The sequence below is a fragment of the Myotis myotis genome, unplaced genomic scaffold (assembly GCF_014108235.1).
Source record: "Myotis myotis isolate mMyoMyo1 unplaced genomic scaffold, mMyoMyo1.p scaffold_m19_p_14, whole genome shotgun sequence".
Classification (NCBI taxonomy): domain Eukaryota; kingdom Metazoa; phylum Chordata; class Mammalia; order Chiroptera; family Vespertilionidae; genus Myotis; species Myotis myotis.
Window position 1 is genome coordinate 19,531,593 of NW_023416318.1, and position 22,088 is coordinate 19,553,680.

The window sequence follows — 22,088 nt, forward strand, 5'->3', positions numbered from 1 at the left end:
GAATAGGTTCATAGGTTGAGCGTCGACCTATGAACCAGGAGGTCACAGTTCAATTTCTGATCAGGTTCTATCCCTAGAGTGGAGTATGCAGGAGGCAGCTGACCAATGATTCTCTCTCATCATTGATGTCTCTCTCTCTCCCTCTCCTGTCCTCTCTGAAATCAATAAAAATATATATATATTTTAAAAGCTATACTCCCTCCTATCTCAGGTCAGTTCCAAGGCCTTCGGATAGTCTCCCTAAAGGTCATTGTGCCTTAATACATTGATTCCCATCACCGGGTAGGGTCTGGGATGGCCACACTCTTGGGCAGGTAACCTCAGGTTTTAACAACCTGGTCCAGGCCTCCAAATTTCCTCCAGCCTACCCGAGCAAACCATGTTGTGCCAAGAGGTCAAAATGTTTGGGTGAAATAGTTGCCTGGCCCAGTGGTTGTCAAAGGGTGACCCCAGGATCAGCAGCATCAGCTTTGCATGGTAACTTGTTGGGAATGCAGTTTCTCCGACTATAGACCTACTGAATTGGAAATTCTGGGGATGGGGCCCAGCAATCTGTGTTTTAACAAGCTATCCGGGGGAGTCTGAAGTACATTAAAATTTGAGAACTGTGGCAGAGTTCCAAGGCCAGGGGCAGAGAGACTTGTGCTGCTGTGTATCCTTAGCTCCTAGCTGGTCTGCCTTGTACATGCAGTCGTGAAAATTTTATTGAATGAGTGAATGAACGAATAGTTTAGCTCCATTGGTCACTAACTGCTTCTCTCCAACCAGGTGCCAACCAGGACATTTGCAAGCTGATAAAAAGAGAAGGGTGTAGGTATATCTGATCATTCTCTCCAGCTTCTGGTTGGCTCAGCTTGGTCCCTGAATTATTAAGCAGGACTCAGCCCATTTCACGTTTTCTGTTTGGAGATGAGGCCTTGGCTCTTTGACAACTTTTTCCTAATCTTCAGAAACAAAAGCTCTATTTGATTTCAGAACCAAGCTCCCCGCCACCCCCCACCCTCCCTGCATTATTCTTTCCCTGGAAGGAAAAGGAGGATGCAGCTGGAAGGATGTTTTTGCATTTTCAAGTTAAAGATATAGCCCCAAATATTATACATCTGGCTCCCAGGAGAATGAAAAAATACAGGCTAAGCATTTCTTAGATCCTGGGGGCTGTGGGTGGACAGACTACACACAACAAGAAGTAGACCGGGTTCCCTGTTACACTAGCTTGTGGCCAAAGGCTGGGTGGGGTTGGGTGCCTTCCCTCTTCTGATTCTGAATTATGGGCCAACTTTCTGATTCTCTGCTACTGCCACTTCCCTCTAAGGCCCCAAAGCCAGGATTTCTTTGGGCTCACACTTACTGAAACCATTGGCTCTGTCACCCAACGCGCTCCCTTTCTCCAGTGACCACACACATTTTAGCTGGCAAGATGCTGACCACAGACAGGCCGGGCACAGTGCCAGCACACTGAGGTGCTGTCTGTTTCCGGAGCTCAGGCTGCCTGCCACTGGCCCCGCCCTTACAAGGTCACCACACTCAACTGACATGTACTAACCACCCTCTGGGGCTATCTCACTCCCACCAGACCTCTAGCACTTTCCCCTGCTCGCTCTCTTTTTTTTAGAACCAGGCTTCTGCAGCCCTGTTACAGAACAACCAGGCTGAGAAGCTCACTGTCCCTTGTTTTCTGGACTGTAGGCTCATAATGAAGAAGAAAAAACCACACAAAAGTATTCCCCATCCTCCTAATGGATAACCAGGGCTTGAGTCCTGGGAGTTTGAGTTTCCCTTGCCTAGACTGTTAGCTTTTGTGTTTATCAAGTAGCTAAAGAGCTGGTGGGAGGATATGGTGGGCAGCTAGAGAGGGCATCCTCCCGAAGTGCAGAAAGGAAGAGGGAATGAGCCATACACCCTCACGTATATGGCACACAGGGAGATACACCCAGGAGTGGGGGTACCTTGAAGGTGAGAAACAGTGGCACCAGGGGTGGTGGCCTGAGCACCTCCACCAAGCTGTGTCCCAGCTTAGAAGAGGAGCCATGAGCCTGGGAGAGACCATGAGGGCAGTGGACAAAGGACACTTGGAGGAACAGCCAGTGCTGGACTGACGGTGGAAACTCTTCCCAGGCCTATGCAAGCCTGGGCTGCTTATGCACAGCCACAGCGGGGCGGGAGCTTGGGGGAGAGGGATGGAATGGAGGGGAAGGGGGAAACCCTAACGAGTGCCAGACTGTCTTTCCTGCCACCCAAGTGCCAGACTGACTGTCTTTCCTACCCTAGTGGGCAGGAGCCAGATGAGATTTGATTTGTCATTCCTTACAGTTTGGGGATTTTGAAAAAAATTTCACCTCTCCAATATTGTCAGCCTCCAGAGACAGGGAACAGAGCTTATAGTTATATATTCCTACCGCAGCACTTAACATGTGCCTTTATTTTGCAATAACTTCAGATTTACAGAAAAGTTGTAAAGATAATACAGAGTTCCAATACACCTTTCCCCCTATTGAACATTTTTTTTAAATTGGGTTGTTTCCCTTATTCCTGGATTGTAAGCATCCATTACATATTCTGAATACAAGTCCTCGGTCAGATATATAGGGTGGGCAAAAATACGTTTACAGTTGTAATACAAATAAATACAATAATTAGTTTGCCTGGTGTGGTTTAGTGGTTGAGCATCAACCTATGAATCAGAAGGTGACAGTCGATTCCTGGTTAGGTCACATGCCCGGTTGCAGACTCAACCCCCATTATGGGGCATGCAGGAGGTAGGCGATTGATGATTCTCTCTCTCTCTCTCTCTCTCTCTCTCTCTCTCTCTCTCTCTCTCTCTTCCTCTCTGAAATCAATGAAAATGTATTTAAAGACAATAATAATTAATAAAATATATGAATAAATTCTGCTTTGCATACTCACAACTGTAAGCCTATTTTTGCCTACCCCTATATTTTCTTCCAATCTTTGATTTGCTTTTCATTTTTTTAATGGTATTTTCCAAAGACCAGACGCTTTTCTGGGACATTGTTTATTATCATGAATTTCAATTTGTCAAAAAAAAATGTTTTTTGGTTGTGCTTTTTCGTGTGTTCTGTTAAGTAAAGTTTTGCCTACCATAAGTTTATGAATTTATCCTGTTTTCTTTTGCAAGTTTCGTTACTTACTTTTAACACACCTCGGTGATTAGTTAACATTTGAAACGCCCTAATTGTGACTGACACTCCAGAGGTGATTATTTAGCAGTTCAAAAATGCTATCATTACCTACATCAGAGGGTTTGTTAATTGGCCTATGGGAAGTTAGAAATGCGTTTTCATGATATGCATGATATCGCGTCATATCGAGTCATGTCGTAGTCATAGTCAAGATACAGCAGTTGACTAAGAAGTGGTGCAGGCTGCAGGAAGGACTGATAAGGGTCTATCGGGCAGGCCTCTGTGGTCTGAAACCTTCCTTAAGCATTTGAGGCATAGTCCTGAGCCCACCCACTTCCCTGAAAGGCCTCAACCACAAGGTTAGCTGACACTGCAGCTCAGAGAGTGTGACATCACCGCAGAGAGGACCTTTCAGTAAAGGGGCCAGGTGGGTTCTCGGGACAGAGAGCAAGACTTCGGATAGGCTGTAGCGCCATTTTTGTGACTTTTCACTGCAAAGCATTCATGTATTAGGTGGCCTTTGGTCCCAGGCTTGCTTTCAGTGGAGCACACATCCAGTAGGAGGTTCATGTGACCTTAAGGATCCCAAACTAACCGAAAGAACCTGAGGGTTGATTGCTTAATGGCCAAATCAGCGTAGACCAGATCACATCGGAAAAGGAGGGGAAACCGGTGCAGGTAAAATTAATGGAATTACTGTGGGGACGTCTTCAAAACGTGAATTCTACCGGAAGGAAGGACGCCTTCCCTGTTGTGGAGAGTGTGGCCCACATCAGGCCCACATTGGGCCAGAGCTCTGCACAGTTGGGACAGGGACCCTGAGCCTCAGGACAACCTCTCCTCCACGGCTGTGCCCAGTCCAGCCGCTGAGAGGCTCCTAGACCTGACTCCATTCCCCCTGCTACCAGAACCCTCCGTCAGACTCTAAATGGTGTCTATAATCAGGACCCACCTCCAAGTATAGTCTTCTTCCTGTAATGTGCCCCTCCGCCAAGGCCAGAGGGGCCTCTACTCCTCCGGGACAGTCACACCTGGCCAAGTGGGATAAATCCTGCGGGGAGCGAGGCCCAGGTCAGTGCCCCTGCCTTCGAGGGGCTCCGGAAGAGTCCACTGTGCGGCCACATCCAGCCTTTATCCTGACTCTCTCATTCATTATTACACAGCAACTCTTGTCATTGCACACAAGTCAGAAATGTGGGAAAACAAAAAGAAAGCAACCAAAATTCCAACTGGCACAGGATTTGAACAGAGATTTCTCAAAGAAGATATATAAATAACCAACAAGCACGTGGAAAGATGCTCAACATCATTAGTCATTAGGGGAGTACAATTCAAAGCCACAGTGAGATACAACTTCACACCCATTAGAATGGTTATTAACAAAACAACAACAACAACAACAAAAAACAGAAAAAACAAGTGTTGGCGAAAATGTGGAGAAGTGAAAAAGCTCATACGTTGCTGGTGGGAATGTGAAATGGTGAAACTGCTGGGGAAGCCAGTTTGGTGGTTACTCAAAAAATTAAATACAGAATTACCATATGATCCAGCAATTCCACTCCAAAGTATATACCCAAAAGAATTAAAAATATATGCTCGCACAAAAATGGTACTCAAATATTCATCCCAGGCTTATTCATGATAGCCAAAAGCAAGAACAACCCAACTGTCCACCAACTGAATAATGGATGAACAAAATGTGGTGTATCCATACAACGTAATATTATTTGTCAATTCAAAAGGAATGAAGTACTGACACATGCTGCAATGTGGCTGACCCTTGAAGATAGCATGCTAAAAGAAGCCAGACACAAAAGGCCACATATTGTATGATTCCATTTATATAAAATGTCCAGAATGGGCAAATCCATAGAGACAGGAAAGGGTAGTGGTTGCTGAGGGCTGGGAGAAGAGTGACTGCTAATAGATACAAGGTTTCTTTTGCAGGTAATAAAAGTGTTCTGGAATCAGGCACTGGTGATGGTTACACACTTAACTCTGTGAATCTACCAAAAACCACTGACTCGTATTTTTATGATGGTAGATGTTTATAAGTGAATGGTAAAGTTTATGATATGTGAATTCTATCTCAGTCAAAAGCACATGCTAATAAACGCAATGCATGCACATTTAAAAAACACACACATCCTATCAACCTACCATATACATGCATTCCAGGTTTATAGTGCATATATAGGGACTTTTTAAAAAGACACCACAATATTTACATTATTTGTTAACATGTATTTGTCACATAACATTTTTTAATATCTGCTCATGTCAATAAATACAGATCCACTTTTATACATTGTCTCTTAATGTCAGATATTTAGGCTGCTGCCAGTTTTTTTATTATTTACCAACAGCACCCTTGACTATACCTCTTGACTTAACATTTCTAATTATTCTTTTTTTAAAAAAATATATTTTATTGATTTTTTACAGAGAGGAAGGGAGAGGGATAGAGAGTTAGAAACATCGATGAGAGAGAAACATCGATCAGCTGCCTCCTGCACACTCCCTACTGGGGATGTGCCTGCAACCAAGGTATGTGCCCTTGACTGGAATCGAACCTGGGACCCTTGAGTCCGCAGGCTGACGCTCTATCCACTGAGCCAAACCGGTTAGGGCTCTAATTATTCTTTTAAGATAAATTTCAAGAAGGAAGACTGCTAGATTTTTTAATATGTTGAGAAATTATTAACTTGCCACCCAGAAGTTTGTGTGATTTACCTGCCCACCCAGAAAGGTGAGGGAATCCAAGCCCTGAAATCTTCTCCAACACTAGGCACTTCGACTCACTCTCATCTGTGTAGGTAGGAAAGTGGTGCCACATTCCTGCTTGATTTCTAGCTACCTCTGCTGCCTCTCTTTTCCTTTGGCACCAAGTCAATTTGCTGCTAAGTTGCCACATTTCATTTTTTAAAGCCCCCAACCCTATTGGATTTATTTTATTACTTATTGTATATTTTGATATTAATTTCAATATTGACTAAATGTCTGTATCCTAGTGTACTCTTCACAACACCCTGGGAGGTAGGTATTACACCCTTTCCCCAGATAAAATGAGCCTCAGAGATCATTGATCCTTCAGTGATAGAGCCAAGATTCAAACCCACAGCTGCCTCCCTCTAAAGTCTCTGCTGTTTCCACTCAGGACACGGGACCAGGCCCATCCTTCTCCTAAACTGCTGCAATCTCCCTTCCCAAGGTTTAGGGTGCATTGACTATACACGTGTCACATGCTCTTCGCTAGAAATCATGTATAAGCTTGCTGCTCCTTGTTGGCCAGAATTCCATGTCCCCTACATCTGAGAGAGCCTTGAGACCCCGCTCTCAGAGGCCCAGGCCCTGAAGCACGTCCATTCAGGCAAGCGGGGCCTTCCACCCCAAGTCTACCTGGATGATCACCATGGGAAATCAGCTTTAGCAAAGTGTGCAACTCAGAGCTAAAGGCCCCCACAGACACTGAGCCACACAGGATACTTAGAAAAACAATAAGGTTTCCTTTAACAGTGAGATTTCATCTAAATTGTGCCCCAAAATGTCGATTTTTCTGGTGCAATTGATAACTTTTTAGAGCAACTCAATTCAAGACCAGTGTGTGTTTAATAAGAATTTGACTCCTAAGATGGCAGAGTTCCTGGAAGTGAAATGAGAGCTGCTGTAATCAGTTTGCAAAGCTGTTGCAGAGCAGAGGACTGAGAAGTTCAAAGAAACAGCTTCCGGTGGGAGGAACAAACAGTGTGCCCTCATTCCACAGGCTCATCTGACCCTCCCACAACGCACTAAGCCAATCTGGGTAGGACATTTTAGTCCCACTTTACAGATTAAGAAAGTGAGGCTCGCCAAAACCGGTTTGGCTCAGTGGATAGAGCGTCAGCTTGCGGACTGAAAGGTCCCAGGTTTGATTCCGGTCAAGGGCATGTACCTGGGTTGCGGGCACATCCCCAGTAGGAGATGTGCAGGAGGCAGCTGATCGATGTTTCTCTCTCATCGATGTTTCTAACTCTCTATCTCTCTCCCTTCTTCTCTGTAAAAAATCAATAAAATATATTAAAAAAAAAGAAAAAGAAAAAAAAGAAAGTGAGGCTCAAAGTTACAAGTGACTTGAGATGTCGCTGCTGGTAAGAGGCAGAGCCTGGACAGCAGCAGATCTCTACTTGCCAGGCATGAGTACTTTCGGGGACACCAGGAGCTGGGGACACTCTAACTGCAGATTGCTGACCCTCTGCCCTCTTCATGGGCCTTGGCTACTGTCCCTGGAGGCTGTTCTCTTCATTGACTTACTTCCTGGCACTGGGCCTTTGGGTTTGGAACCCTCTGCTAAAGAGTCTCTTCTTGCCGCATAACCACCCACCCCATATGTATCAACAGAAAACAACCTTTATTATGCTTCCGGATTCTGTGGGTTAGGATTTGGAGAGGGCATGTTGGGGTGCCTTTTCTCTGCACCATCTTGTCTGGGGCCTCTTCTAGGAAGACTCGAACAGGTAGGGGTGACTCCAAGGGCTGGTACTGAATCATCTAGTGTCCAATATAGTAGCCACATGTGGCTATTTACATGTTCATTTAAATTAATTAGCATTAAATAAAATTAAGAATTCAGTTACCCAGTGGCATTAGCCACATTTTAAGACTCAATGGCCATATGTAACTAGTGGCGTCTATGATGGACAGTCAGATAGAGGACATTTCCATCATCATAGTTCTGTGGGAGGCCCCATCAGAGGCTCTTCACTCACAGGCCTGGGATCTTTGAGTGGATGAGCTAAGAGAGGCTTGGGCTTCTCACAGCATGACTGCTGGTTTCCAAGAGGGTGTGTCCTGAGGCGCAGCGTCCACAGAGCAGGTATTCTAAGAGGCCAAGGCAGAAGCTGCAAGGCTTCCTCTAGCCAGGCCATGGAAGTCACATGCGTCCCTTCTGTCACATTCTACCAGGTACATGAGAGTAGGGTTGCCAGGTAACATACAAATATTTTGTGGAACATACTTATATATTTTTTAATTGTTCTTTATTTATCTGAAATTCAGATTTAACTGGGCACCCTGTAATTTATTTGCTAAACTTGGCAACATTACATGGGAGTTACCAAAGCCAGCCAGAGTCCAGGGGAGAGATTTAGACACACTTCTTTTTCTTCTTATTCTTTTTTTTTTTAACAGTTCTTTATTGTTGAATTCTTTCTTTTTTAAATATATCTTTGTTGATTTCAGAGAGGAAGGGAGAAGGAGAAAGAGAAATAGAAATATCAATGATGAGAGAGAACCATTGATTGGCTGCCTCCTGCACGCCTCCTACTGGTGATTGAGCCTACAACCCAGGCATGTGCCCTTGGCCAGAATCAAATCAGGGACCCTTCAGTCCACAGGCCGACGCTCTGTCCACTGAGCCAAAGCAGCCAGGGCAAGACCCACTTCTTAATGAAGGCATGACAAGGTGACGTTGCAGAGAGCATATGGGATAGGAGATACTGTGGGCATCCTTGGAAAACACAATCTGCCACATGCTGCCAGGTGGGTCTTCATTCAAGTTTCGTGGCCTGGCTCGATAGAATTGGGAGGAAGGACCCTCTTTTATCTGTTTTCCTTTTCAGTCCGAGCTTTGGGGCCCACTGTTCCCAGAGAGTAGCTCTAAGCCCTATTGGCAATAGGCATTCTTCTCTGCCTACACCATGACCAAAGTTACAAGTATAATAACAGATACTCCATAGCACCATTGTAGATAATGTTTTTGCAAAGGGCTGCCTGAGGTGAACACATTGAGTAATCACAAAACGTCTGTTAGGAACAAGTGGCTCCCCATCTGGAGCTCCCAAAGTCCGCTGGGCAGGAGAGGTTCCCTGTGCACGCCTCCCTATAGCCAACGTAATGACATGCAGGTGAAGGTGTAAGCACTGCTCTGTGCAGACAGAGATTACCCCCTCTCAGCAACACCAGGTGTGTTTATTCCTTGCACAACAGTTGGTGCTATCAGATCATATCGAGATACAGTGTCCTGTTGAGGCCTGAAAGGGTGAGGCTGGGACTCTCCGAGAGGGCGAGATTACTCCCAGTGTCAAGTCCAAGTCCTAATCAGTCTGGAGAAGAACGCATTCATACATGTCCTTTCCCCACCCCCACTCCAACCCCAACTCCAGACTCTCAACCCAGGTGTCCTGATATCCTGGGAGTCTGAGAGGGAGCTCGTCAGAGGAGAGTGATAGGATGCAGAGAGCAGTTAGGAGGTAGGAAATCAGGGCCTTCCCAAATCAAAGTGAGGTTGATCTCGTTGATTATTTCATGGAGACCCATGATATAGTCTGTGCTTCCTTTTCTTTCCTTTGGACATGTGTGAAGAGGAGCTGGGTCCAAGCGGGAAACAGCAAGTTCATCATAAAATGTTAAGTGAAAATAGATAGGCTACTAAACTAGATTATATGTAATACAGTCCCAACTTTATGTAATACCCTCACGTATTGATTTTTATTTTTTGTATGTATTCTATATTCTACCCCTTGAGCAAACAGCATACATGGATTTTATAATAAGAAACACATAGACATTATTTTCAAACAAGAAAAAGGAGAAACAGACTACTGACAGAATTCTAACCTACCAAGAGCACCAGCTAAAGAGCTATGGGTGGCAGTTACAGCTAATTGCTTACTCGCCTGCCAGTTTCTCTTCTTTCTTGTTAATCTGATTTGAGTCAGGGTCTACGTCCAATTGAAGAAGATTAATTCTAATTGGTCCAAAGCTCTTCTTCTTTGTCAGTAATTGGTCTATGGGTATGTACATGACCGAGTTCTGGCCAATAAAACATGTGGAAGTCCACTGGTGGTTTTTAGGAAACATTTTACTCTTTGGTTAAAAACAAGAGAGACAGAGACTCACAAGAGGCAAAAAAAACCCCTCTATATCCTCGTTCACCTTCAGGGTCAGATGCTGTTCTATGATGTCAATACTTGGTGCTATAGCAGCTATCTTGTGACCAAGAGGGGAGACACTGCCAACTTGCTGAGATGGCAGAACGAAAAAAGGAGAAGCCTCCAGGTCTTCTGTGACATCCTTGAGCCACCAAATTCACCCTGAAACTGCCCACTGTCAGACCTGGTATATAAAATAATTAAGTCTGTAGTGTTGAACCTATTTTAGTTGATATTTTATTATCTGCTGCCAAATACATCCTAAATAGTATTCACTATCAGGAGACAGGTCAGAAACCAGGAGTTGAGGATATATTCAGATAGTTGAAGCCACTTGAAGTGCTAGGGAAAAGCCACGTTGGGTGGGACAGGTCAGAATGATATTCAAAATATTTAACAACTGGTCCATCACGGACACAAAACAATCCGAAAGAACACTGGCCCAGTCAGAATGGACACCAGCCATAAATAATAGATTATCCCAGTAGTTACAGCAAATCAGGAGACTCAATTAAACCTCTGCTTGGGGATGAATTAATGGGACCAGATTCTGCCCACAATGTGCCTCTGGCTCTACCTTTTGAAGCCAAGCCTTTTATCAGCTGAAAGTGTATCAGTGGCTGATTGAGCTCCAAAGACAGTGCCTGGAAGTTGTCCACTTACACACTGAACTGCTATTAATGTTATGGTGATGGTGTTTTTGAACCATTGGTTTTCGGGTTTTTTCCATTGAAAAAGTAACACATGATCTTGGTATAAAAATGCCCTGGCCAGTGTGACTCAGTGGTTAGAGCGTCTGCCCACACACCAAAGGGTCTCAGGTTCGATTCCCAGTCAAGGGCCAGGTTCAATCCCAGGCCCCGGTTGGGTTCCTCATAAGTTTTTGAGCCCAGTGTTAGATTGAGAGCCCCCAAGTGAAACCTGGTGGATCTGAGGGACCAGCAGTGCCTTTCTACGATCAGTAACAGAAAGGTCCGGCTTTAGAAGTAAAGGAAGAATCCCTGGGAGGGGAGGGCTGAGCGGGCATTCCCTTGTCTTCCTGGAGCTTGTTATCACCTCTGTGCTTCCTTTCCAAGAGCCCTTCAACCCCATCGCAGCAGCTCCAAGACGCTGCTCCTGCTCTAGTTCTCTGACCTACATGAGGACAATGGTCTACTCCCTGGTTTCCCTTTGTGAAGAAAAATTATGCCCAGTTTGGAAATTCAGCAAAAAGATGACTGCGTGTCCTTTTGACGCCACATGACTGAGTCTGCAACAACCTCAAGACAAGTCATCTGATCTTAAAGGGATGTAACTTTGACCTCGTTTACAACTGATTAGGCCAGGCTCGATGAAGCTACACTTAATGTATAAAAGAGACATACATTTGCCAATGACTTTCTCCCAGTAAAGATGTAACTGATCTCTGCCTGGCAGGAAAGAAGAGCCCAAAGGTTGAAGTGTGATTGCCAAGGACACTAACCTGTTCTGTCTCTCACAGACGTCTGGTTTCAGCGTTCCTCTTTTCACTGAGAATATGCTTCAGCCTTGAACTAGCTTTGTCCTTTTGCTGGTTCTCTCCTTAGTGAGCTAACTACATGAAAGGGCTCACTGTGCGTGTGTGTGTGTGTGTGTGTGTGTGTGTGTGTGTGTGTATGAGAGCTGTTTTTAACTTTTTGAAAATTATTCTTGGACACTCTTAACTCTAGCAGGCTTTCCGAAATGACTCTGCTAACTATGAAAGAAAGGGGATAAACAGGAGGGATTTAAGAAGCCTAAACAGTCAGGTTTCTGATACTATCATAGTTAAAGTGTTTTCTATTTCATACCTTGTCCCCAAATATAACAAGTGGCTGCTATAAAAGCTCACGGTGACCCCTCTGACTCTCCTTCCCCAGAGGGGTCACTTTTCTTTAACATCCTCATAGAGTGCCATCTGACCAGCTGCCAACTCCGGGCCCTCTGGCACCTCCAAAGTTAGACCACAAAAGAGTCAAAATCTATGACTCAGGTTTGGACCTTGTGTTGTGGTTTGGGATTGGCCATGGCTGTGTTCTCCCCCCTCTGAACTCCCCTCACCTACCACCAGTTGGATCAGACTTGGGCTCTTCCAGCACCCAACCGACAATTGGCCCTGAGGAGGCATGACTCAGAGGTAGCCTGGAAGTCCTCAGTCTCAGGGACTTCCCTGTCCCTTAACTTTTGCATTTTAATGGCTTGGGGTACCTACATTCCTGGGGTTATCCTTCCCTCCAGACCACCCAATTCCTACCACAGGTCCGTGTCATGCACCCTAGCTGTTTCCTTCTTTTGGTCCCAGCCCTGAACTCAGCTCCCTCCAGACTTCCCAGAGCCATCGCTTGCCCAAAGCAGCTGTGAACAGCAGATCTTACGAAGGTTTGGGGGGAGTTACCACCATTTTCACATTTACTGTTAGAACCTGCAAGCATTCCTGTCTTTTCGAGTGTTTTGCTGGCTCCCCCTTCTCAGGCCTCCCACTGTACTATCCGGACATTAAGTCCCTCCATTCTCCTTTTTCTTTTTTAAATATATATATTTTTTATTGATTTCAGAGAGGAAGGGAGGGAGAGAGAGAGAGAGATCAATGATGAAAGAGAATCACTGATCAGCTGCCTCCTGCATGCCCCACACTAGGGATAGAGCCCACAACCCAGGCATGTGCCCTGACCGAGAATCGAACCGTGACCTCCTGGTTCATAAGTCAACACTCAATCACTGAGCCATGCCGGCTGGGTCCATTCTTCTTTTTCTAAACCCCTCTATTCCCTCTCCCCCCTTCTTTTCCTTGCCCCTCTGCTCCTCACTCTAGGACTGTCTCTAGGAATTCAAAAGTTTCTCACCTTCCTGGGGAAAGGGTAGCCCCAGCCCACTTGGCCTTGGATTTGAGTATTCACCTTTAACACTGAGGCCAGCAGGCGAAAGGGTTCCGACAGGTCTTTACAATGTGCCACTTTGGCATGAAAATTATTTTGAGCCGATGGTCATCGAGACCCTGCCAGCCCAAAGAAAAAACTTTTACCCCTCCCTTAAAGAATTTAAATTGGGGGCCTTGCCCATAATAAAAATGATCACCAGAAATAACTTGGTATGACCTATCTATAGGGGGGCAAGCTTCTCTTTACTGAATATCTCTGCTCTTTTTTTTTTTTTTTTATTTTATTTTTATTTTTTTTTTTTAATATATTTTATTGATTTTTTACAGAGATGAAGGGAGAGAGATAGTTAGAAACATCGATGGGAGAGAAACATCGACCAGCCACCCCCTGCACATCTCCCACTGGGGATGTGCCCGCAGCCCAGGTACATGCCCTTGACCGGAATCGAACCTGGGACCCCTCAGTCCGCAGGCCGACGCTCTATCCACTGAGCCAAACCGGTTTCGGCATCTGCTCTTCTTATCATCCTGAAAATGACCTTCCTCCCCCTCGAAGCCCACGGTGCCTCACCTCATATTTAGCTCACAGCGTCATATAGACCTCATTTCCCCTCTGCCCCTCTGAGGTCTCTTACTTGCTCATGTGTGTGGTTCCCATATGTCTGTACGTAATTGAATTTCATTATTTCCTCTTGTTGATCTAATCTGTCTCCTGTAGCTTGAATTATGAGACAGCTAAAAGAACCCAGAGGGCAGAGCAAAGCTTCTTCCTCCCCACAAAGGTATTCTCCTGGACTAAAAGCCATTTCCCCTAGTACAAAACACGACATTTGTCTACAATGGGAAGTTGGCAGTTGGTTCTTGTTTTAAAAAGCAAAAGTTTCTTCTTCCACCCCCTTGGGAGAGGATAATGTAAATATATAGCCAAATGGAGGTGAGGAAGAGGGAATTTTTTGTCACATGGCTCCCAGGGAAATGGTTCCTAAATTTACCATATTTATATTCCCTTTCTTAGAGCCCACAACAGAGTTGGAATAATAATTTCCCTTTAGGGAGAAACCCAGGTTTCCTTAAGGCAAAGGAAATCTTTTGAGCATAGGTCAGTGGTGTCCTGCTCCAGGCATAGAGTCTGAGGGCTCTGAGCTGTTCCACAGACGGAACAATACCATTTGGTCAATACCAAAGCAACAGCCTGTAACCCTGAGACAGCAAAATAGTCCTGTGTTGGTATCAACTCACAACCTCCACACTTTGGCCAGCAAAAAAATCGAGGTAGAGTTAAACTGCACATTGTAATTTCTTAAAATAAATTTCCTAAATTTAAGTGTCTAAGACTTACTTTGGTTTTACAATATTATACATATGTCCTTTACTTCTTACACCGTCTCAACTTTCACACACTTTTAGGAAATTTCCCTTTTCATGAAGAGGCTGGCCTAAGAAAACTCAATGTTAACCTTCTTGGTGACTTTGAATATGGGAGGATACCAGACTGTATTAGTAGGCAGCTGTTCTCTCTCTCTCAAAAAGTTTCTGCCAAAGGGCCTTTGGAGAAAAAGAAATTCATGCTAGATACAGGAAGAAGTTCCTCTCTGGGGTGATCTAAAAATATCACAGGCTGCTACCAGTTAAAACACATTAAAAATGCACAATGACTTTCTTTCCACTTTTTTTTATATTTCCATTTATGGACTTTGATTCATAAGAATGCTCTGTCACTGGAAAAGTATAAAAATCAAATTTGTTCATGGCATATTTATGATTACTACCAAGAAAAGACCATAGTGTTTTAAGATTTTGAGTGATTCTTTTTCCTTTGATTTTTTGTTTGTTGTGGCCTCTAGTTGAGGCCCGATGCACAAAATTCGTGCAAGGGGTTCAGCCCTCACAGCCCCGGCTTCCTCCGGAAGGATGTCTGACGGTCTTTCTGCTGTTCGGTCTAATTAGTATATTAGCTCTTTATTACATAGGATAGTAAAGAATAATAGCTAACATTGATTGAATTCTTAACATGTGCCAGCAACCTGCCATGTGTTTACATTCCCTATGTCTTTTAATCTTCACCAAAGCCTCATGAGGTAGATATTATTATTATCCATAAAACCACGCACAAAATTAAACATTACATATGTATAGTTGTCTTCCTGCTCTTTACTTTCTTAGCAGGTAAATTTCTTGGAGGGCTTGTGGGATGCTGTTGGGGTGCTGTTGGGGACAGGAAATGGAGCAGCCTAGAGAGATGGCTGGATGGGAATAAAGAGATGGAGATTGTGAGGGGCAGGAGTGATCTGGACAGATTAAGAGGTGGAAGGGGAGAGTAAGGAGAAAATGAGGGTGGAGATGAGGGTTAGGAGTTGCCTGGCAAGGGCGGGCAGAGTGCAAGAGATGCCAACAGAGAAACAAAGGAATGTGTCACTACAGAGTGGAGGAGAATTTTGGGAAAGAGTGGGATACTTGGAGAGGATTTTCAAAGTTCTGGTAGGGGAAGTATAACTTATTTCTTCTTTCATAGCTCCAGGAAAACCTCATACAAAATCTGCTATATTTCATTTAATCTAAGATACCACTGACTGTGAAATATAATCATTTCAAGATACATCATTATTTTTATGTGCCAGAAAGAAAGAAAGGAGGGACAGAACGAAGGAGGGAAGGAGGAGGGAAGAAGGAAGAAAGACAAAGAAAAAAAAGAAGGAAGGAAAGAAGGAAGGACAAAAATTAACCATGCGCCACATAACAATGTTTCAGTCTGTGATATACCACATACACGACAGTGCTACACCATATAACCTAGGTGAGCAAAAAGCTATACATGTAGGTTAGTGTAAGTATATTCTATGATATTCATACAACAACAAAATCATCTAAGAACACATTTCTGTCATTAAGCTATGTATGACTGAATAAGTCCTCATCAATTGAAAATATATTCTGATTTCAAAGAAACAAAGATTATTCTTTAATCCTTTTGCAACCAGCTATTTGGCTTTTCTTCTTCTTTTAGTAGTACATCATTATTTGTGAGGTCTGATCTGAGCTTCCCGGGAAAGCTTGGTTATATTTAGTTATACCCATTTTACAGGTGAGAAAATTGAGCCTCGGAGAAGCTAAGTTACTTACCTCTGGGTTCACACTAATTAATGGAGAGCCAATATTCCAACTGCACTCTCCATTTTTATTAGGACACATTCAATAGTTGGCCAGTTATTAAATCTGTAGTTAGTAGCAAAAATAACTTTAGAATTAAAAAATAACAGATGATTTTACATCTCTTACATGTCGTTGTGATTAGAACCTCCTACCCCATCTAGAGCAAACTGAAGGAAACTGTGATTTAGGTTTTGTGGTTCAAGAATGCCTTTCTCTCCTTTTTAAATTATCTTAATCAAATAAGGGTAGGATGGTGAAATGCCCAAATATCCATCGGGAGGGTCTAAAATCAAAGCAGATTCTCCAACTCTACTAAGCAAGCCTTTACTTTCTGATGCAACAAAAGGGAAGCCTTTTTGTGATTCACAGAAACAGAAGAACATCAAGCTCTAGGACCAACCTCTGGGGACCATTTCTAAGACCAAGATCAAATATATAAAACGTAAACGAATGAGCAGACCATGAACATGGGAAAAACTGTTCAACCTCACAAATCATTACCATAATCCTGGACTCTCCAGTTCAATAGCAGGCCCCTGACAACCTTGTTTTCCGACAGGAACTGGCACTTTTCACAATCTGTGGCTCTCTGTTCACACTGATCCTCTCTCCAAGAATGCCCTCACCTTGTTTATCAAAATCCTTCAAGGTGGGATCAGAAACTCCTTTCCTGTGAATCCCTCCCAAATCCTGACAGAATAAATGGCTCTTTCTGAAATTTCCCTTCACAATTTCTCTTTTCTTCCTCTTTGTTTTTTAAATATGTTTTTATTGATTTTAGAGAGAGAGTAAAGGAGGGGAGGGGAGGGGAGAGAGAGAGAGAGAGAGAGAGAGAGAGAAACATCAATCAGCCGCCTCGTGCATGCTCCCTACCAGGGACCAAGCCCACAACCCTGGCATGTGCACTGTCTGGGAATTGCCCACAACACCCAAACAACTGAGCCACACGGGCCAGGGCTCCTCCTCTTTGTTTTTTATAGGGAGTTCGAAGACCTGTCCCTCAGACATTATTGGCTGTCTGAAGGCAGGCCCGAGGCATTATTTGCTTGTTTGTTGGTGTGTTTTTCATGAAATCATGTTTGTAAAGCTTGAGCACAATGACTGGTATGTAATAGGGAAGCTGACTGAGACCCAGAACAAGGGCCACGCAAAAAGACCAGAATATGCCACCACAAATATGCCTCTTTAGTTTCGGGAGTATTTTGAGCTCATTATTTTGTGAAACAGCAGACACAGGAGAAGCTCTGAAAACAGAATAGAAGTTACCCTTTTGTAAGGGAAATTGACATTTATAAAGGGAAATCTCCATTTGTAAGGGTGTTTCCCTCTCAGTACCAGAGAAAGAAAGCCTGACTCAAGGCCACGGGAGACTTATTAATGCAAAAGGCAATGACTTAAATCTGCATAACAAACTTTACCCTTTTGATCTTATTTTTCCTGGCCACTTCCCCATAACTTGCCTCCCCCGCACTTTTCTTTGTTTTAGCTGAAGGTGGCAATTAAGCTCAAGTTCTAGCCACCTCTTTGAGTCATTCTTCTCAGTTTCTCCCACATATATGAGGTGTACCATATTAATAAACGACTGTGTTGTTGGGGTTATTTTGCTCTTATAAATCTGTCTTTTATAACAGGGGCCCAGCCGAGAACCTAGAAGGGTAAAAAGACAATAATGAATGTTATTGTTAGTACCAGCTAGGGCTGAGAACTGTAACCCTGGTGTTCAATAAAACCCTGTTTCCTGCTGCTGCCCCCTTAGGTGCTCCAAGAGCTATTCTTTATAGCAATAACAAAAACAACAAATCATTTAAAAAAAAACACAAAAACTTAGAATAAAGGAAACTTTGAGGGGATAGTGTTCTATTTCTTTTCTTCCTTCAAATATTATTATGGAAATTGTCAAACTGTTGAATAAAAAATTGACATGGAGCCCTACCGGTGTGGCTCAGTGGTTGAGTGTCAACCTATGAACCAGGAGATCACAGTTCGAATCCTGATTAGGGCACATGCTGGGGTTGCAGCTCAATCCCCAGTAGGGGACTTGTAGAAGGCAACCAATCCATGATTCTCATCATTGATGTTTCTATCTCTCTCTCCCTCTCAGAAATCAATAAAAAATTTACTTTTTAAAAATTGAAATGGATAATGGAATAAATTTCATCTATATTCAATATCAGTTAACATTTTAGTCTTTGTTTTTGTTGAAAATTTTTTAAATAAATTGTATATCAGGAAAAAACTCCTGGAGAAACCAAGATGGCGGCATAGGTTAACGCCGGAGATTGCTGCCTCGACCAACCAATTCAAGGGTACACCTAAAAGACGGAACTGACATCATCCAGAACCACAGGAAGGCTGGCTGAGTGGAAATTCTACAACTAGGAGGAAAGAGAATATCATACCCAGACTCAGAGGAGGCACAGTGCTGAAGTGAAATACTCAGGTGTGGAGTGCGCGCGAAGCGGGCTGGCGGCGGAGGGCGCGGTTGTTGTTTTCAATCGGGAGGGAGTTTCAGACTCTGAGCTCCAGATCCGGGCGAGTCTCTAGGGACCCAGACTCAAATGGGAGAAGCAGGACTGTCTGGCTTCGGTCCGAACTCGAAGGCAGCTTTCTCTCTGAGGTTTGCAGCGGTTGCTGGGACTCTGTGAGGCAGAGCCCCTAGGGAGGGAACTGAGAGCAGCCATAACTGCTCGCTCCGGCCCGCCCTGCAGATCCCCAGGGACCCGCCCCGCCCAAGCCCTGCGCAGAGCCATTTGCTGGATAGCCTCAGGCAAACGCTAGATTAGCACCGCCCTAGAGATCCAGCACAGAAGCTCTCCCACTGCAGACACAGCTGACTCTCATAGCCAGTTGGCCTGGAGGTCAAATCACCCCCGGTATTGCCGACCAACAACAATCAAGGCTTAACTACAACAAGACTGCGCACAAAGACCACTAGGGGGTGCACCAAGAAAAAATAAAAAATTGCGGAGACAAAGAAACAGGATGCAAATGTCAGAAATGGAAGATATAGAGCTCAAAACCACACTTTTAAGGTCTCTCAAGAACTGTCTAGAAGCTGCCGATAAACTTAGTAAGGCCCTCGAAAAGACTGGTGAGACCACCGATAAATGTAGTGAGATCCTCAAGAAATCTAATGAGACCCTCGATATTGTGATAAAGAACCAACTAGAAATTAAGCATACACTGACTGAAATAAAGAATATTGTACAGCCGAAACCGGTTTGGCTCAGTGGATAGAGCGTCGGCCTGCGGACTGAAAGGTCCCGGGTTCGATTCCGGTCAAGGGCATGTACCTGGGTTGTGGGCACTTCCCCAGTGGGGGATGTCAGGAGGCAGCTGATCGATGTTTCTCTCTCATCGATGTTTCTAACTCTCTATCTCTCTCTCTTCCTCTCTGTAAAAAAACAATAAAAAATATATTAAAAAAAAAAAAAAAGAATATTGTACAGACACCCAACAGCAGACCAGAGGAGCACAAGAATCAAGTCAAAGATTTGAAATGCGAAGAAGCAAAAAACACCCAACCAGAAAAGCAAAATGAAAAAAGAATCCGAAAATACGAAGATAGTGTAAGGAGCCTCTGGGACAGCTTCAAGCGTACCAACATCAGAATTATAGGGGTGCCAGAAGATGAGAGAGAGCAAGATATTGAAAACCTATTTGAAGAAATCATGACAGAAAACTTCCCCCACCTGGTGAAAGAAATAGACTTACAGGTCCAGGAAGCGCAGAGAACCCTAAACAAAAGGAATCCAAAGAGGACCACACCAAGACACATCATAATTAAAATGCCAAGAGCAAAAGACAAAGAGAAAATCCTAAAAGCAGCAAGAGAAAGAAACTCAGTTACCTACAAGGGAATACCCATACGACTGTCAGCTGATATCTCAACAGAAACTTTGCAGGCCAGAAGGGAGTGGCAAGAAATATTCAAAGTGATGAATACCAAGAACCTACAACCAAGATTACTTTATCCAGCAAAGCTATCATTCAGAACTGAAGGTCAGATAAAGAGCTTCACAGATAAGGAAAAGCTAAAGGAGTTCATCACCACCAAACCAGTATTATATGAAATGCTGAAAGGTATCCTTTAAGAAGAGGAAGAAGAAGAAAAAGGTAAAGATACAAATTATGAACAACAAACATGCATCTATCAACTAGTGAATCTAAGAATCAAGTGAACAAATAATCTGGTGATCATAATAGAATCAGGGACATAGAAAGGGAATGGACTGACTATTCTTGGCGGGGAAAGGGGAGTGGGAGATGCGGGAAGAGACTGGACAAAAATCGTGCACCTATGGATGAGGACAGTGGGTGGGGAGTGAGGGCGGAGGGTGGGGCGGAAACTGGGAGGAGGGGAGTTATGGGGGGAAAAAAGAGGAACAAATGTAATAATCTGAACAATAAGGATTTAATTTTAAAAAAAATTGTATATCAGGATACTGCACTACTAATTATTTCAGCATGCATCTCCTAAAAATAAGGACATTGACCTACATAATCATAATAATACTACCCATAGTAATAATAATGTCCTAACATTATCTAATATCCAGTTCAAATTCAAATTTTCCCCAACTGTCCCCCAAATTTCTTTTACTCTAAAAAGTTAGAGGAATCATGCCACCTGATATCAAACTTTACTACAAGGCCATAGTAATCAAAATAGCATAGTACTGGCATAAAACTGACACGAAACAGAATAGAGGCCAAAAAATAAACCCATGACTTTATGGTCAATTAATATTCAACAAAGGAGGCAAGAACATACAATGGGGTAAAGATAGTCCATTTAATAAATGGTGTTAGGAAAACTGGACAGATACATGCAAAAAAATGAAATTAGACTATTCTGACACTATACACAGGAATAAACTCAAAATGGATTAAATATTTAACCATAAGACTAGAAATCATTAAAATGCTAGAAGAAAACATACAGTAAAATCTTGGACATTTCTCATAGCAATATTTTTTCTTGGGCAAGGGAAACAAACAAACAAGTGGAATTACATCAAACTAAAAGGTTTTTGCACAGCAAAGGAAACCATCTACAAAATGAAAAGACAACCCATTGAATGGGAAACATATTCGTCAATGATAAATCTGATAAGAGGTTAACACCCAAAAGTCATAGAGAACTTACACAACTCAAAACAAAACAAAAAAACCCACAAGCAATCCAATTTAAAAATGGCAAAGGACCTGAATAGACACACTTTTTCAAAGACATACAGATGGCCAATAGACATATGAAAAGATGCTCAACACCAGTAATCATCAGAGAGATGCAAAATAAAACCAACCACAATGAGATATCACCTCATACCTGTCAGAATGGTTATCATCAATGAAGCAACAAACAACAAGTGCTGGCGAGGATGTGGAGAAAAGGAAACCCTTGTGCCCTGTTGGGGGGAATGCAGACTGGTGCAGCCACTGTGGAAAATGGTATAGAGTTTCCTCAAAAAATAAAAAATGGAATTTTCTTATGACCCAGAGATTCCACTTCTAGGAATATATCTGAAGAAACCAGAAACACTGATACGAAAGAAGATATTCATTGCAGCATTATTTACAATAGCCAATATTTGAAAACAGCCCAAGTGCCCATCAGTTGATGCATGGATTTAAAAAAAAACAACAAAAACTAAACAGCACTGTTGTACAATGGGGAGGGGGTGAAAGGAGGACATCTATAATACTTTCAATAATGAAGATGAATGTTTAAAAACTGTAGTACATTTATACAATGGAATATTACTTGGCTGTAAAAAAAAACAACAACAAAAAAGGGAAACTTTACTTTTTGCAACAGCATGGATGGACCTGGAGAGTATTATACTAAGTGAAATAAGCCAATTAGAGAAAGACAAATACCATATGATTTTACTTACCAGTATATTTAGAATCTAATGAGCAAAACAAACAAACAAAATAGAAACAGACTCATAGATACAAAGAACAGAGTGATAACTGCCAGAGAGGTGGGGAGGGCTGGGTGAAAAAAGG